Below are 18,576 nucleotides of genomic sequence, written 5' to 3'. Positions count from 1 at the left end.
TCTATTTTGGAATAATTTCAAATTTACAGAAAAGTTTGCAAATGTAGTACGGAGAGTTATCCTTAGGGGTGAATTCCCTTGTTTCTGTCCTACACGATGCTCCGGAAATTAGGTATGTCAGAGAGAAGGAGCTCTAGGTGGAGCATTGCGCGTTGCCTCTGGCCACTTGTAGTCCTACTTCCTATTACTCCTAGTTGGGTGTGGAAATGTGGATATTAGTAAGATTTTAAAGAGTGTTTTTCTTTTAGTCTTCATGACTGTTTTGCACTCTCTCAGACAATTCCTATAGTCAAATACTTTCTAATTCAGTTTTAGGATACTTCTTGAAATTTGTGGCATGAGATTCAAATTCTACTATAGTTTCAATGTCAATGGTCCATTTACTGTTTACCTCCTTTTGTTAATTTATGTAGGTTCTGGGCAATAAAGTTTTATAAATTTGTTCATGTACTCTCACCTTTTTCTCAACATTTTCTTTTACGTTTTCTTATAATAAACATTCAAATTTCAATCTTTAAGTTATATGATGCTTATTTTTCTATATGGTATAGGGTGGAGACCTGACTTCATTTGGGCCCAGTGGTTAGTGTTTTGTATCAAATAGTTGATTGAATAATCATGGTTTCCTCGGTCATTTGAAAAACTACCTCTACTGTAAGCTGAAGTCTCATATATACTGGGGTCTATTTTTAGCTTTCTATTCTGTTTCACTGATCTTATTGATATTTGTCATTGTTCTACCTCTCCATCCTTTGCCACCCAAACCCATTCATGGTGTTTGAGGTGTGACAACCTGAGCCAATGGCCAGTCTTGAATCCAATGTGTTCTTTATTTTTCCTGCCCTTCGAAAGCAAGGTGCATGCTCTCCCTCCTGTCTGGTCTCCTTAGTGTCCCTCCCTCAGAGATTCACCTGAGTCTTCAGAGGCTCCTGATGAAGTGTCCTGCTGTCCTCTCATTCAGTTTGTATTTCAAAGGGGACAGGGATGGCTTCCAGTGCCTAAGATGTCAGCTATCATCCACAGTCCTGAAGAAGGAGGGGGTGAGCTTTACAGGATGCAGATTTTTAGCCATCCCACAGGCCCACCAACTCCTTCCTCAGACCTCCAGTGTGGCCACTGGGAGACCCCACACTCTCTCATCACAACACCAGCCAAGTCTTGTCTAGTAACGCCTTTGTAAAGCTCTGAGACTACATACTACTGAACACCTAAACTGTTTAAAATTTGGGAGTGGATTTGTTTTCCCCAATCTCACGGATATATGGACAACTCCACAAGCTCCCCCCGCCGCCCTCAGAAGAGAACAGAACTGAAGACATACTTTCGTATGGGTGACTATTCAGAGCTATATAAAGACTCTCAATTTTTTGAGCAATTTCAACTTCTCAGGAAGTTTGAACCTACTAGAGGGGAGACATTGACAGGAATATAATTTTTCCTGGTTCATTTAAAAAAGGCAATTTTAGGGAAAATTGAAATTTATGATATAGTTTTTTTAGCACTCTGTAAATCTGAAGCCATCTTGATAGCTGTGGAACATAAAAATGTGTTATGGATAACTTGGTTTGCTCATAAAATGATCATGTTTGGCATATTAAATGTCAAAGTATGGTTTATGAAGACAACAGTTTTACTTTTACTAATTGAATTGACAGTCAAATGCATCCTGGTTTGTGACAGAATGACAACACAGTGGGGTTTCAGGAACAGAGTACCTCAGAGTACTCACAAAAAAGCACATTTCTTTCTGCTCCTTTACGGATTTCATGGTCACTGAACCAAGTGGAACCCAGTCAAGAATTTCAGCTTCCAGAACAGGCGCTCTTTTCTTTCTCTGTATCTTGAGAGGCAGGGTCGTATAGTGGTAAAGACCATGGACTCAAGAGCTAGGCTGCCGGGGTCTGAATCCCAGCTCTGGACTAACTGGCTGAGTGACCCTGGTCAAGTCTCTTAACCTCTCTGTGCTTCAATTTCCCCATATACACACTAATATTATTGTAAGGTTTAAATGGACATATGTAAAGTCTTTAGAGGAATTCTTAGCATATAAAGTAGATTATATAAATGTTACCTATTGTTACTGTTAAGACTTCATAATAATTCTTCAGGTTCTATCCCTTAGTAGGAGTAAATGAATGCAGCTATCCCCCAAATTTCTTCTTTTCCTTTTTATTAAATTTATTGGAGGGTAACACTGGTTAACAAAATTATACAGGTTTCAGGTGCACAATTCTACAACACATCACCTGTATTCTGTATAGTATGTTCACCACTCAAATCAAGTCTCTGTCCATCAGCATTTATTCACTCTATGCCCTAGAACTTCTTAAAGAAAGGAATACATCAGTCTCTAGTTTAGGAACCACAAGTTTGTAGCACTGGGAAAGCACATTTAGTTCACAGATGTATTTTGTTTGACTTGAAAGTACTTACAGTTTTTGAACTTGAAGGCCTTTGGGAAGGAAATGTATTCCCTAGTTAGCCATAGTCCCCACCCTTACCTATTACTTTTTACCTGGCTAAATTTATTAATTTCTGTTACTTACCTGAGCCCTGTAGGCATTTCATTTAAGCCAACAAGAAGGCATCTATAGGCAAAGAGAATATAGAATTCTTTATTCTTTTTCTTTGGCAGCAGAAATGCAATTGCAAAAACAGCTAATAACAGGAATAATTCCACAGAGGATTCAGATATTGAAGTTATCAGATAAATCTAAAATAACTGTGGTTGCTATGCTCAAGAGAATAATAGAGAAGGCTGAAAATCTTGGTAGATATCTAAAAACTATAAAAAATACAATATGAAACAATATAATACAATAACTATAAAGGTTCAAAATCTTTTTTTATACCCAGGTTATACAGGAATTTACCCATGTTTTCCTATAGCATTTATATAGTTTAATTTTGTATATTTAGGTAGCTGATTTATTTCAAGTTTATTCTTATATTTGGTATAAGAAAAGGATATAATTTTTACAAATGGCTCTCATTTTCCCACACCATTTATAAAACAGTAATTTTTGCTCCAGTGATTTAAGATATTACCTATACTATATATGTGATTTCCATATGTACTTAGATTGGTTTTTTGAATTTCTGTTCCATTTCAACAGTCTTTCTGTCTGTTCAGGTGAGAGTACCATGCTATTTTAGTTACAGAGGATTTGTAGTATGTTTTAATAACTGGGAAAGCTAGTTCCAACACAGAATTCTTGCTTTTCAGTATTTTTCCTAGTTATTCTGTGTGTGTATTTTTCCATGAACTTTACTATCAACTTGTCTAGCTTCAGAAAGACAAGTTTCCATCCAATAAATTAAAACTAGAACATTTGTTCTAATTGACCTTATGCTGGGTCATAAAACATGTCTCCAAATTTCAGAGAACTGAAATCATACAGAATATGTTCTCTGTCTAAATGCAATTAAACTTGAAATCACTAACAAAAGCATAATAAAAATTTTCTATTATTTTAGAAATTTAGAAATACATTTCAAAATAACTTGTGGGTCAAAGATGAAGTCCCAAGGAACATTAGAAAAAAAATTGAACTAAATAATAAAAATGTCAAAATTTTTGTGGGTAGGTATGTAAATAAGAAAGTATTTATACTGTAATAGTACAAAGTAACAAATCAAGTTTTCTTGTCAATAACTTAGAAAAAGAACACACATTAATAGCAAAGAAAATAGAAATAAATGAATAATAAACATATGCAGAAATTAATGAAACAAAGAAAATACAATGGAGAGGATCAACAAACCCCAAATTTGGTCCTTTGAAAAGACCAGTATCTTTGATATACTTCTACTGAGTATTATAAAGAAGGAAAGAGAGAAGGCGCATATCCAAATTTAGGAATGAAAAAGACAACATTGCTAGTGATCCTGTTAATATTAAAAATAATATGATATTAATATTTATTATTAACATTGCCTAAGTTTAGATGAGGTATATTCTGGAAAAATGCAATTCAGCAAAGTGAAGATCTTGATAACTTTGGTTTATGGAAAGATTTCTTAGGCAGGATACTAAAAAAGTGCTAACTATAAATAAAAATATTAATGCAGGTTATTATATTGAAATTAAGAACAGGTCATTCATCAAATAACACCATTAAAAAGGTGAAAATTCAGCCAAGAGTGGGAAAAAATATTTGCTATACACATATTAGACAACGAGCTGATACTAAGAATATACAAAGAACTTCTACAAACCAACAAGAAAAAGTCAAATAACCAAGTATAAAAATAGACACTTCATAATCAAAGATATCTAAATTATTAACAAACAAATGAAATGATGTTGGACTCCATTATTAATCATGGAACGTAAATTAAAACCATGAGATACCACTACATTCAATGAGAATGAATAAATTTTAAAAGTTTGGTAATAACAAGTGCTGGAATAGATGTGGAACAGTTGGAACTCTTAACATACACTTCTGGTAGAAGTGTGAATTCATACAACTTCTATGGAAAAGAGTTGTCATTATATTCTAAAGTTGGTCATATACATATTCTATGACCCAACAATTCCATTCCTAAGTTTATGCCAAGCAAAATTCCATGCAACTGTGTACTAAGATGTTTGTATAAGGGTATTGACAGCTGCCTCATTCACCACGGTCCCAAACTGGGAACAGCCTAACCAGGCACAGATAGTAAAGATGAATGCTCTAGAGCTATATGCAAATAATGTGTGGTGGAAAAGTTTGACTCAAAAAAATAAATACTGTATGATTCCATTTGTATTAAGTACAAAAACCAGGCAAACGTTAGTGTTCAGGATGTATATTTCTGTAGTAAAATGATAAAGCACAGACATAATTGCCATAAAAATTATGATAATTGTTGAGAAGAAAGCATGATATGGCTGCTGGAGTATTAATAATCATCTAAACCCAAGCACAGCAAATGAGTCCGGTACTTGTTTTTGTAAATAAAGTTTTATTGGAACAAGTCGGGCCTACCTATATACTATTGTCCATGGCTGCTTTCCTGATACTCTGGTAGAGTTGAGTATTTGCTAAAGGGACCAAGTCAGCTAAGTATAGTATCTACTATTTGGCTTTTTTATAGAGAAAGGTTGCTGATCCCTGACTTAAATCGTCCCCTGGAAATTGATTTCACAGGTGTTTCTTTGTGACAAACGCTGCTCTCCACACTTTTTCTTTTTCTTTGCTGTACATTTTTGTGTTGTGCATTTTAAAGAAAATGTTGTATTTTACAATAAAAATGATATTTAAAATCTATACTTGAGCTCAAGCAGAGACCACGAGAGCCATGTGGAACTGTAGGTATTGGGTGGTGGGTGATCCACTCCCTTAGAACCATCTAACATACAATTTGTCTGACACCTTAGCAAAAAGAAATGGGTTTTCAGGGTTATGCAAGAATTGTCAAAACAGGAATGTCCCCAAAACTAAGGCTCAGAGACATAGTGTCTTGTGCTAGGATCTCAGAGCTTGGGTGGGGTGGGGAGATGGGTTTGTTCCCATTCTGTCCCACTTTAACATCCATGATCTTTCCACTCTATACTATGGAGGATGTCTCCTGGTATTTTTAGAAGCAAAACAAATCAGGAAAGAGAGAAAAATAGCCTGATAGTCAGGCATTTTAAGGACTATGTTCAGCCCCTAAATTTTGACGGTGCATTTTTTCCCCTCCAGAACACAGTAAAAGAGTGCTTACTGAATCATGTTTTCAGTCTCCTGAATAAGTTGCTTCGACAAAAGGTTTGTGGGGCAGGTGGAGGGGGATGGGGCTCTAGAAACTTCTGGTAACTTACATAGTAACTTACACTGTAGTTCCACAGGGGAATTCACCTTCAAACCCCAGACGTCAAGGCTAGTGAAAGCCTGCCTGTGAGAGATGGCTTCAGTCACCACCACCCCTCCAAACCTTCCTGCGAGCCATTAGCATGAAATGACAGGATGGGCCCGGGACCGCTCAGTCCTTACAGCGGCTTGTTTCCTCTGCACTGTGCCCAGAGTCACAATGAAACAGCTGCCTTTTCTGAGTAACAATTAAGGCAGAGAGGCCTTTGCAGTTTCTGCTATGCTCTGCTTTGGCAAAACCACTAATGCCTCTCTGCTCAACAGTTTACAAAGTGTAAATAATGGGGCAGATTAACCTGCCTATTATTACAATTGTTTGCTACTCTTTACACCAAGAGCCATTACATGGAAATTAGTCGGGGAATGCTATTTACAGCTGCTGGCCAAGCACCCTGTGGATGCTCCTACATTCATTTACTTGTTTCTTCCATGGAAATTCTCAAAGGATTTAGGTTACCAAGCAGGTTCTCCAATCCTCAAGTGACTCTAAATTGTCCAGGTCATTATAGTGGTATTTTCTTTGCCATCATACTTGAGATTATTTATATAACAGGCAGGGTTATGCCCACCATACTCACCAGCCCTCAAGATATTAGAGACACTGCAGGCAAATATACTTGATTTTGGCATCAGACAGTCATGGGTTCAAATCCAAGTTCTTCCTCTTGCTAGATTGGTGACTTGGACAAGTTATTTAATATCTCAAAGGTTCAGGTTCTTTACATAGAAAACGCATAGTTGTCCTGGCCGGGTGGCTCAGTTGGTTGGAGTGTCATTCCATACACCAAACGGTTGTAGGTTGGTATTCCTGGTCAGAGTATATATTTGGGTTTCGGGTTTGATTTCTGGTTGGGGCACGTATAGGAAAAAATCAATTGATGTTTCTCACATCGATGTTTCTCTCTCACCTCTCTCTCTTGCCCCCCTTTTCTCTTTCTCTAAAATCAATAAAACATCCTCGAGTGAGTATTAACAAAAATGGACAGTTGTTAAGATTCAATGAGAAAATAGATAGAAAATATTGAACATGGCACCAGGACCCTAGGAGATAGTGGCAGCCATCGTTATAGCTGTTTAATTCCTGGTATCCATTATTATTGTTTAATGAAACTCTTAATTGTATTTATTGACTAGATAGACTAGGAGTGGCCAGAAGCAATGGGGAGGGCTTATGGAGCCTGTTGCTGTCTGGGTAGTCTGCGACCATTTAGTTAATAGATGGCTTGGGAACAGGAAGTTTGTGCTGAGCCCCCGATACCCAAACCCTGCCCTTCCACCAACCCCCCACATGCCCGGGTTCTAGTGCCCAGCATGTTTTTTCCTACCAATTCATGAATTTTAATGGTCAACTTAAAAGTTATGTTTTTTCACTTTTTTATTGTGGCAAAATATACATAATATAAAATTTAACTGTTTTTAAGTTCGGTGGCATTAAGTACATTCATGTTGTTGTGCAACCATCAATTCTATCCACCTCCAGGAGTTCTTCACCTTCCCATACTGAAATTCTGTGCCCATTAAACAACAATGCCCTATTCTGCCCTTCCCTGCCCCCTGGCAACCATCATCCTACTTTCTATCTCTGGGAATTTTAATATATGGTACTGTCGGTACCTCATGTAAGTGAAATCATAATATTTGTCCTTTTGTGACTGTCTTATTTTACTTAATATAATGTCCTCAAGGTTCATCCACATAACATGTGTCAGAATAGAGCCCAACTATTACACTTGGTTTAATACACCTTGAGCGATGTCCTTTATTGCTTAAGTTTTCTCACCTGTAACATGGGAGCTATAATAGTAGTGAGTAGGAATAAAGTACAATGTAAAACACTTAAACAGCAGGTGGCTTATACTTAGTGCTTAGTAAATGCAGTCTACCATTACTATGGTCTTTTCTGATCCAGTTTCAAGGGTTCATTTTCAAGATCGCCTGCTCTGCTCAATATGGTATTCTCTGGCCATCACGCATACAGCGCCTGGCATTTGGTTGGCTCTCAGTAAACATTTGAAGCATAAGTGTATGAACGGAAACTTTTCTCTCCCTAGTTCTGACCTCAGAGGATCTGGTGAGAGACCAACTCTCTAAGATGTGACGAGGAGAAAAATAAGATTCTCTTGGGAACCACAGCCACTTAAACTCCAATAGTATGTTTTTAAGTATAGTTGACATACAATATTATAACCAACAGTTTTTAATATGGTACCTAACCCCAGGGGGAATGGGTTAACACCTGGAGGTCAGCATGAAATAGAAAGCAGCACTGCCCACATTTGGACATGACAGGCTCAGTGCGCGACTCAAGCTCTCACTTTTCTACCTGTTGGGAGCACAACGTCGGACAACTAATTTCCTCTTGATGAGCCTCAGTTTCCTCATCTACCAATGGAGACAATAACCCTTGCTTCCCAGGGCTGCGGGGGGCTATGCATGAAAGCGTGACAGAACACGTCCCATGTACACTCTCCTTTTGCACCCCCAGAGCCCAGCCCTTCCTTGGGGAGCAGCCTTGCTCTGAGGGTCCCAGCTGCCAGGCAAGCAGCACATTATTTGCAGTTTGGATTCAATTTCCTCCTGATTCTTCTTTTTGTTATAAATATAATAAAAGTGTAAGAGACAGATGGCAAGACTTGATTCACTTTCACCAAATGTCTTCAGGATGTGAATATAAAACTGAAAATGAGAAGGCAAGCCAGGCTGTGGAGGCCTGTGGCTTGGACAGTGCCATTCGGCCTGCCCTTCCACCCCGCTGGCTACCCCGGGGACTCTGCTGTCAGTGAGGAGAGATGGAAAGCAGAGGGGCTTCTGCTGGGTGTGGCACCACTTCCAAGGCACATGAGAAGGCAAGACAGTGGTTCTGGGGTCAGACCTAATGAAGCCACCATTTCCGGAAGAATGGGAGTAACATTCTCCGGCCCCACACAAGGGCAGTACAGTGCCCGACCTGAGCCTGGGTTCACCTGCAGCATTTTGTTAGACCAGGTATTTTCAACCTCAGCACTACCAACATCTTTGGCTGGATAATTCTTTGTTGTGGGGGCTGCCTTGTGCATTTTCATATGTTTTGCAGCATCTCTGGCCTCTACCCTACACGAACAAGTAGCATCCTTCTTCCGTCCCCAAACCATAAAAAGCAAACTGTCTGCAGACCATGCCCAATGTCTCCCAGGGGACAAAATTGCCCCTGCTAACTACCACTGCATTAGGCCATCAGTTGGGCCTCACTGCCTAGGGTTGCCCTTGTCACGGGGTGGGCAAGTCAGAATGTGAGAGGCAGAGTTATCTAACAGCCCGTGTTGGACACCTTTGGGTCTCTCTCTGCCCCTCTCCACCATGAATAAAAGGGGTCCTCTGCCCTCTAGCTTCCAGCTGGCTTTGGGCAAAGGAGAATGAGGGAGGGGATCTGAGGAAGGGATGAGAGTGAGGTCTCTACAGGTAGTGAGGGGCCAGCTGCTTCTCTTATGAAAGGCCACAGCTCCTGTCAGGTGGCCCTCTCCTGGGCAGGTCACTGCCCCTCCCTTAGCTCTCTACCAGGCCTGAGGTGACAACAGCTCTGCCTTCCCTCACTGTTACCAGCCCCACAGTGCTGCATTCCTTGGCTGGTTCCTTAGGCTGTTCCTGACCTTCTAAACTCCTCTAGGGCACAATTTGGATGTGTCCCCTGTTGTTGAAACATGATTGATCCAAACATATTGTGTGACCTTTAAAAAATGTTTTCATGAACAAATATTTTTTTTCTTGTGTTAGTTCATTTGACCATTCATTGATTCAATGCATTGCTTTTATATCTGCTTATCCTAGGCCGGGCATGATGCCAGGTTCTGGGGGCACAGGCAAGGATCAAACATGGTCCTTGCCCAACAAGAGCTTCTAGTCTGTCAGTGGAATCGGATGTGTGGATGGTTATGGTCAGAGACAGGTGCCCAAGTGCTCTGAGAGAGCTGTGCCAAAGCCTCCCCCCTCCCGTGGGAGGGCGTGGGGAGAGCGTAGCCCCAGGGGAAACAAGCTGGATCCCTGCCTGAAAGATGTCAGGCCATCCAGTGGCTCCATGAAGAAGTCCCCAGATTCCAGCGGTGGTGTCATTGGAAAGGAAAGACAGTCTGCAGGCTCCTCTCTTCAGGCCCTGAGGACTCCGTCCTGGGAGGACCAAGCTCCACATCTCCCAGCTGAAAGCCTCTTCCCACAGGCCCCAGAGCACATTCCCCCCATGGCCCTCCAACCCTTGGCTCCTGACATTCTGACTGATGTCAGGAAGAAAGAGAACAGTCCATGGCAGAGAAGTCCCTCTCTGCAGCTGCTGCCAAACAGCCTCCTGTCCAAGCGCCTCTCTGCCGCCTGCCAGCCAGCCATGCCGCAAGGTCACTGTTTCCTCCCAGCGGTTTTCCGCAGAGCTGGAGTCTCCAGGACCCCGAAATAAATTAAAATATCGATTCGTTCTTAATATTCTCTCAAATCTCTCAGAATCTCTGGGTCTTATATAAATCAATGTGCCAGTTACAGGGACTTATTCAATAATCCGCAAAGTATCCTGGTAATTACTTTTGGGTTCACCCCATGGCAGAGGTGGGCCACCTTTCCATTATTTTTAGGGCCCTGGGCACAATAACCTATCGGGGGACTCTCATTTCTTATTTTAATTACTGAGTGTCTCCAGCACTATGCCTGCACAGCAGAAGCCCACATGTTGGAATGAATCTGTCCAGCAGGCCCAAGACAGGAATTCACAAACTCGGCCACCTCTTCGATGTCTCGTCTGCCTCCTCCTCTCACCCTCTGCCTGTGACCCCGCTGCCCTTAGCTTTCTGGCAATGACAGTTCAGAAATTAATTTAATAGCACCTCATTTCCCCAGATTAAATTAAAAAGCTTGCTTATTAGGGAAAAGCTGTCTGAGAGCCACAAGTGCATACGTACATCTGATGTGGCCTGAGGCAGCGGTCTGGATCTTGGGAGTGGAGGTGGGCTGGGGAGGAGGACCAGGGAGACAGGCCACATGCCTCCTAGAGCAGCACTTGCTTACTTTGCGGTATGTTAACAAAGGGACTTCAGCTCATTAGGGCCTAATGAGCTTCTCCAGGAGGGGGGTGTGATCCTAATGAAGCTGGAGGTGCTGCTTTCTGCCAGGTCCTTTGCATCTGGCCCCTGCTTCTTCTGAGTCCTGCTTTCTGCTCCGACTCCCTCCTGTGCTAAATTCCAGCCAGATGGAAGGCCAGCCAGGCCTGGAACATGTTTTATTTTTTCGACATTCTTCACCTGTGAATTTCTTCTCTCTTCATCTGGGATGCTTTCCTTTTCTTTCCTCCATCCAACAAATACCTGGTCATCCTTGAAAGCCTAGTTTTAATGTGAAGTCTTATGGGGAGCTCCATGCTCCCACCCCCACACACCCTGCATTTTCCTCTGTAACTGGGAATCCAGATAAAGCTCAAAGGTATTTTCAGACATGTCGACAGGGGTCTGGCTCTTGTGGTGACCTACAAGGTACTAGGTTATCCACCTGCTACTGGCTCTCAGCTCATCTCCTGCACTCTCCGCTGCTCACCAGGCTCTGGGCACACTGAGTGCTTTACTGTTCATCCAAATGCTGGGCACGGTCTACCCTCAGGGTCTTTGCATTTGCAGTTCCCTCTGCCTGGGATGCCCTTCCCCACCAACCTGTGTGCCTCACTTGCTCACTCTTTGCAGGTTTCTGCTCAAATATCATCTTTCCATAGAGTCCTTCCCTCACCACTGTATTTAATTAATTTATTTTTAGAGAGAGGGGAAGAGAGGGAGAAAGAGAGAGAGAAACATCAATGTGCAAGAGAAATATTGGTCTGTTTCCTCTCGCATGTTCCCAACCAGGGACTAAACCCATGGTGACCTTTCAGCTCGCAGGCAAGTGCTCAATCCACTGAGCCACACCAGCCAGGCTGCTTCTATTTATTTATTGTCTGTATTTCAAACTGAATTGTAAGCTGTATGAGGGCAAGGATGTTTGTCTGCTTTTTTCTTTGCTGTGCCCTGGAATTTAAACAGTGCCTGACACACAATATGAAAAGATATATATATGTTTATGTTATAAGATGAATGAATTGATGGTAAAGCTCTATTTATGGGAGTTGATTGGCTATCCAGCCTAACTCCAGCCCGTGGACAGGTTAGAGGCTGAGGAACTGTTCTCACAGAGCGGACACGGTGGATACATACTTCCGATCTCCACATGAGCAGGTGACTCAGGGTTGGGGGCGGGGCCTTCTGCCTGCCTCTGCCTGGGCCCTGGCGGCAGCGCTGTGGCATGCGGCGAGCCTCAACGCCTCATTGGTGTTACTCCATGAAGAAGCGGCAGGGAGATTGGCGACCACAAGACCTGATAGGAAATGGAGAATGGAGAGTGCCACCCAAGGCATCACCTGGGAATCCCAGAGCTGCAGTCTTGTGTGAGCAGAGGAAGTAATGAGACAGTGACATCTGAGCTAATACTGTTCAAGAGGGGTTTACTGTAGTCTTGATGGGGTGCTTTGGGTTATAAACTGAGATTTCAGACTGAGACACATGTACTTGTTCGAAGTGGCTGCAGGTCATCACCATAAAAAATATTCTTCAGCCAACCTCCTCAGGCCTTCTGGGAATGAGGACTAATATTCAAGCTTATTATCTCCAAATAGCTGAACAGGGAATAAGAGAACTCCTTGGTATGTCTTCACACAGGCCCAAGCAATTGGGGCGCTGAATCATTTAGCACAGGGTGGCCGGGGCCATGGGTAATCATGAAGGGGCCACCCAGGTGCAGATGGTGAGTAATCCGTCCTGCTCCCCAGACACATAGGACATGAAGATCCTACAGAGAGCACATTTTTTCCCTAACATCCTTTCCTTTGGTGAACCAGCCCACTGTGGCTCCACTGGAGCTGTCAGTCGTGGTGGCTCTTCTACCCCAAGGCCATCTCCTGACAATGCGGTCAGTCCAGGGCTGCTGGGCATACAGACCTCAGGGCCAATCACCTCCCCTGAGAGCCTGCTCTTCCCTTTGGAGAGTCAGCTCTGAGAACGGTGACTTGAATCATGGGGAACGTCAGCTCATAGAATCAAATCGTTATCTCAGTGGCAGCCAGGCTGAAAGAAAGAGGGAGAGGCAGAGCCTCACTGACTCCATCGGAGCCCTGGTTCTGGCTCAGCCTGTCAGTTTCACTCTGGGCTTGTGAGATAATAACATCCAATAACCCCCTTTTGCTGTGGCTAATTTGAGCTAGATTTGTCACTTACAACCAAAATGTCCTGACCACGAGAGGTCAGTTCCCTCTTCTCTGAAAACCACAGGGCCTGGGAGCCCAGTCTAGGTACAGCTAGAGGAGAAGATGGTGAGAACTGGGGAATCTTCTCCCCAGAGCCCTTTCCTTCTCTTCTCGCCTCCCCCACTCCCCATCCCCCCGCACATGCACCCCGCATGCTGGAAGCAGCAGCGGGAGCTGCGAGGTTGTACTTCAGCCAGCCTTGCATTTCCCATCAGCTGCCCCTGCCCTTTCAACCAGCTCTATGATTTTTCTCTTTTGTCTCACAGCTCTAAATTCCCAGGAAAAGATGTGGAGAGTTGTCATAACCTCATCCCTCACCTCCAGGTGAAAATTTAGGGTTTAAGACAAAATGTCTAAATTCCTTTCTACGTGAGAGGACTAGGGGCTCGCCTAGCATAGGGGCCTCCATGGGGCTGCATCTAGAGAATGGAGTCTCTCAGTAGGACAGTAGGAGATGTTGGCTAAGAGAGAGCCCGGAGCTCTGCGGGAAGCTGAAGTCCAAGGGGCGGGGGATTAAGTGACTAATCTGATGAAGCCAGAAGAAATGACAAAACTGGGGCATAGACTCAGAAGTCTGGGAACCAGGGAGACAAGAGCAGGCATAATGGGCACAGAGGAAGTTGAAGAGGCTCTAGGACAGTCACTGGGAAGAGGCTCAGTGTCAGGTGTTAGCATTCACAGGTCCTTGGAAGAGTGATCAGTGCACTGGTGGGACCAGTTCAACCAGGTGGTCGACTTCTGTGGAAATCAACTGCTTCCTCCATCCTAGTCTTGCCTTTACATACAGGTGGGCAAAGTAGGTTTACAGTTGTAATACAAATAAATAATACAATAATAAATAATAGTATAAGAATGAACTCTGTGTTTTGTGTACTCACAACTGTAAACCTAATTTTGTCAACCCCTGTAGTTGTCTTGCTTTCTTAGAGCTAATGAGGGATAATATTTATTATAATTTTTTTTCTGAAAATAAGTCATATCTGAACTTACCCATCTTTGTTCATTTCCTCCTTGTTTTCTCTACGGCAACCAACATGCCTCTCATTCTACACTTCCTTCAAGGACACACCTTCAAATACTTTCATTTTACCTACCCCAGGGAATGCTGTAGCCCTCAGCAGGGCCTCAGGACTCCAGAGTTCTAGCCCCTTCCTTACCGCCTGTGTGACCTTTAGTGTGTCACCCACCCTCTGCGGGCAGTTTACGTCATCTTTAAGGGCCTTCCAGCTCAGCTATGCTGGGATTCTCTAAGTCGGTCTTCCTTACTGATCGATCTCCAAACCACAAGGACCCACCCAGAAATACCACTCTGAATTCTCACTGGCGAGCAGGTGTCTGCTCACAAACCCTGTTTCCCAGCTGCCACAGTCAATTTGGGAACTTTATTTTTACAGTCACCACAGATGGGAAGACTAAACTGAAATGAGACTTGTTTGAAATGCTGCTTTTAGCATTTTAGCCCCATCTCTTCATCTTTCATTGCATTCAGCCTTTTGGATGGCTGCCCAAATAGCCCTGGGTCTTCCCGATTGCCCAACAAAGTGCCCTGGAGAAGAGCCTCGGATCTCTGCCGGCTCTGTGGCCCCTCCTCCCTGCCGCCCCACAGTTCTTACTCTAGTCCATTGCAGGGCTATTTAGACCCCATATGATCAATGTTATGGCCTCTTTAACAGCCTCTGTTATCTGCATAAACATGGGCAGATTTGCTTTTTCATTGTGCCCTAGAGATCTGTAACAGCTTCTATTATCTTCCCTACCAGATCGGCCTGTAACCTTAATCTAACTTCTTGGCTCTGTTGGGTTCATTTTCATATGTCATCTTTTTATCCACACACTAATGCTCTTCCTGTCTCTGTATTGCTATTTTCCTTGTTTGGAAACAGTCTCTCTTCACATAATATGTTCAGAATTGGGACCACTTATAACTCTAACTAAATTGACCCTGGCGTGTCCCAGGGGCTGGTCGTGTCCTTGGAGTGGAGGGCAGAGCCTCTGGCTGGCGGACGGTGAGTGAGTGGGAGTCAGGCCGGGAAGCAGGTGGGGGCCAGGGTGCAGGCATGGGCAGCATGGGGGTCAGGACAGATGGAGTCAAGTCAGGGAACTGGGAGTCAGGAATTGAATAGGGAAAGTCACAGGTGAGAGCTGAATCCCGAAGCTGCAGGCCTGAAACCGTGGGCAGCTAAACGCGATCAGTAAAGGAGGTAAACATTGTCTGGAGCCCAGGCAACATGACAGCCCAGGGCCCAGAGAGACTGCTGCTGAGGGTCTTGCATGAAACTTGTGAGCCAGACAGTCAGGGTTTAAATCCTGCCTATGCTCTTGTAGCTGAATGGCTTGGAGAAAGTTATTTAAGTTTTCTATGTCTCCATTTTCCCATCTGTAAGATACATGTCTATAATAGTAACTTCCTCATACCATGGTTTAGGTTAAAATGTATAAAGTTCTTACAAGTGGTATTTGGCCTATAGTGGCATCAGATTCAGCTGTTGTCTTTAACTTTTAAAAGAAAATAAAGGAACTAGATCACTTTGTACATGGAGAATTCTGCCCCCATGGTATGTTACAACCTTGGATCAGCTTCTGATGCTGTGGTGGGTGTCACCCACACAGGGAAGATGTGACCTTGGTTAGCATTGTGTTCCAGTCCCAGTTCTTGCTGTCTCCTTGTGTTTATTGGTTGGAGAATTGGACAACTATCACTTTTTATTTCCAAGTTCCACTGGAGATGTGGAAAATAAACACAATGTATTTCTGAAGTAACCAGAATGTAGGCTTTGGCATTAGTCAGTCCTGGGCTCAAATCCCTGTCATGTGACATTTGGCACGTTTTAACCTGTTCCAGTCTTGGTTTCCTCATCTACACAATGGAGGTACCAACATCTACCTCGCAGAATGAATTTGAGACTCAAGAGAAAGTATATAAAGCACGTGACTCAACTCTGGGCCACCCAGGGCGGCGATTTTATCAGGAGGGGTATCTACTTCCAAGCCCACTCTTATGGATGTGGGCAGGATTCAGTTCCCCAAGGGCTGGTGGGCGGGGGGCTATCAGCTGGCTGTTGGCTGGAGGCCACCCCCAATCCTTGCATGTGGGTCTCTTGCAACATGGCAGCTGGCTTCCCTCAGAGCAAGCAAGCGACAGAGCAATAGAGGCTGAGCGAGAAGGAAGCCAGAGTCCTTTTGTAACCTCATATCAGAAGTGATATCCCGCTACTATTCATTAGGAACCCGCCCTCAAGGGGAGGGGTTACACAAAGGTATGAATACCAGGAGGTGGGGGTCACTGGGGCTGCCTCCCTCCCTCTGAAACCGCCTGCCCTGGACACAGGTTCCCCACTTCCTCCCCACTTCAAAGGCCCCATTAGCCACAACCTCTGAGGCATTTTTCACTTTACCACCTTCCCACCCTCCTCCAGAGTCAAACCCCATCACGCCCATCTTTAAACAAGACATTTACCTTACTAGAGGCTCTTAATATAGTAATTCCTATTTTTCACTTGAAGATTTCATTTTTTCCCCCTTTTGTAGTCCTCTAAAGTTTCCATTTCTTTGAACAGAGAAGGGGCAGCCACCCATCCTCCAAGAATTGTAGTAGCCGAATTCTGTCTTAAGCCTGTGTTTCACTATAGAATAGTTGAAATCCTTTACCTAGTATTCAGAAAACTTCTAATTTCAGGAAATCACCTTTGGCATGGCACAGACAGCAAGGCATGTTCTGTGGGGATGGATTAGCCCTGCCTTTTATGCCACAGCTGAGATGCATATGTTTAGGGTTTACCGATTCCTTCTGCCAGGACTCATGTCGGGCTTCAGAAATGGTAAGGTTGAAAAAGAAACAGTGAAGATATGCTGAGACAGGAGAGCTGGGAGCCAAGCGGGACCAGCCCTGAGAGGATGCAGAGAACTGTGGGATGGAGGTGGTCATGAGTCTTGGGGTTCAGCTAACTGTCTGCGCCACAACCCTAAATCCAAGCCAGGGGTCAGCGTTCAAAGTGGGTTAGAAGCAGCAGTGAAATCAGCAGCTGGAATAACCCTGGAGACTTAATGAAGTACTGAGAAGCAGGCACTAGTATTAATGGAAACCTGAGGCTCAGAAAGGTAGAGCAGTTTTGTTTGCTCAGGGCCACACAGCCTTGAACTGGCACCATATTCTCCATGTCCCTTCCTCCAGGCTGGGTCCAGAGCCCTGGCCCTGGGAAGGGGAATCAGACAAGCCTAAGCCCTTCATGGCACTGGTGTGAAACTGACCCAGCAAGGAAAGGGACTTGCCCAACGTCACATAGCAAGGCAATGGTCCAGAGTTCCCTTGAATATGCACACTGTTTCTACTACAATGTATGGCTTTTTGCTTGAACACACTGCATCCAATCCAACCACCTTTCCTGAGTTCCTGCCCCTGACCCTGGTGTTCTTATTCCAGTGCTCCCAGCCTTCCCATCAGCATGGATAACTTTGTGTTGTTTTCACCCTTGAACTCCAGGCTTTGGAAAATCCTATCTACCATACACTCTTCATTTGCAGATAATAAATTTACTTTGACAGTTTTGTTTATTGAAACCAGATATAACTGCCAATCAGAGCTTCTGATCCATAAGTGCCTAGTTGGTATAAACATTGAGTTGATATAAATTAAAGCTTGTAGCTTTATTTAGTTTTTTTCTGGTGGGGGAGAAGGTCACTGAGAAAAACATGCAGCTTCATGAGGAGCTTACAGTTTTTGAAAACAGCGTGGAGAGGTCTCTGACTGTGGAGGTAACACAGGGCTCTGACACCCTGCCCTTCAGCACGAAGCTCCCTGAGCCCCCCGCTCCAGCGGCCTGAGGGCAGCGGTTCCCCCAGTCAGGCAGCAGGCCCCTTCCCTGGGCTCCGGGGGCCCACGGGAGCTTTGCGGTAGGACCAGAAGCCTCCTCATTTAAGGGGAACCAGGCAGGGCTCTCTGCCCTCTTACCCCACTGTCACTGCTCACCTTTCCATCATTAAAGCTCTGCCCTTTTGATGAAGCAAATACACTTGGGAAGGTGGGCAAGTGGGCACAGTTCAAACTATGATTAGCAATGTACTCTTTATTATCAGCTAAGGCCTTTGTAGAGCTTCCTGAGAGCTCCTTAAATCAGGTGATCTGCGGTCTCAGCAAAGCCTCTCGGAGATAGTAAGGGTCCAAGGTGGCTTGGGAATGGTTCCCAGTCCTGTGTCTGTGGACAGGACGCATCCAGGCTTACCAAAGAGGTGGGCGACCAGGTGAGCTGCTGGCACCCCGACTCTCCACACTGTCCCCAGCCTGGACACGCTGACTTCACAGAGCCGCCTCAGCCGGAGGCAGGGCCTGGGTGTGAGGCGGAGACCCTGGGCTTTCTGAAACCACACCTGCTTATTCTTCCTGTGTTGGCCAAGGGACACACAGCTTCCGGGTCACATGACAGCCTAAGCATTTATCCAGCTTGCCTACAAGATGCTGTT

This window comes from Pteronotus mesoamericanus, unplaced genomic scaffold, assembly GCF_021234165.1.
Source record: "Pteronotus mesoamericanus isolate MK-2021 breed Mesoamerican mustached bat unplaced genomic scaffold, CSHL_Meso_final contig_90, whole genome shotgun sequence".
Taxonomy (NCBI): domain Eukaryota; kingdom Metazoa; phylum Chordata; class Mammalia; order Chiroptera; family Mormoopidae; genus Pteronotus; species Pteronotus mesoamericanus.
The sequence above is the reverse complement of the archived record's forward strand: the minus strand, read 5'-3'. Positions refer to the sequence as shown.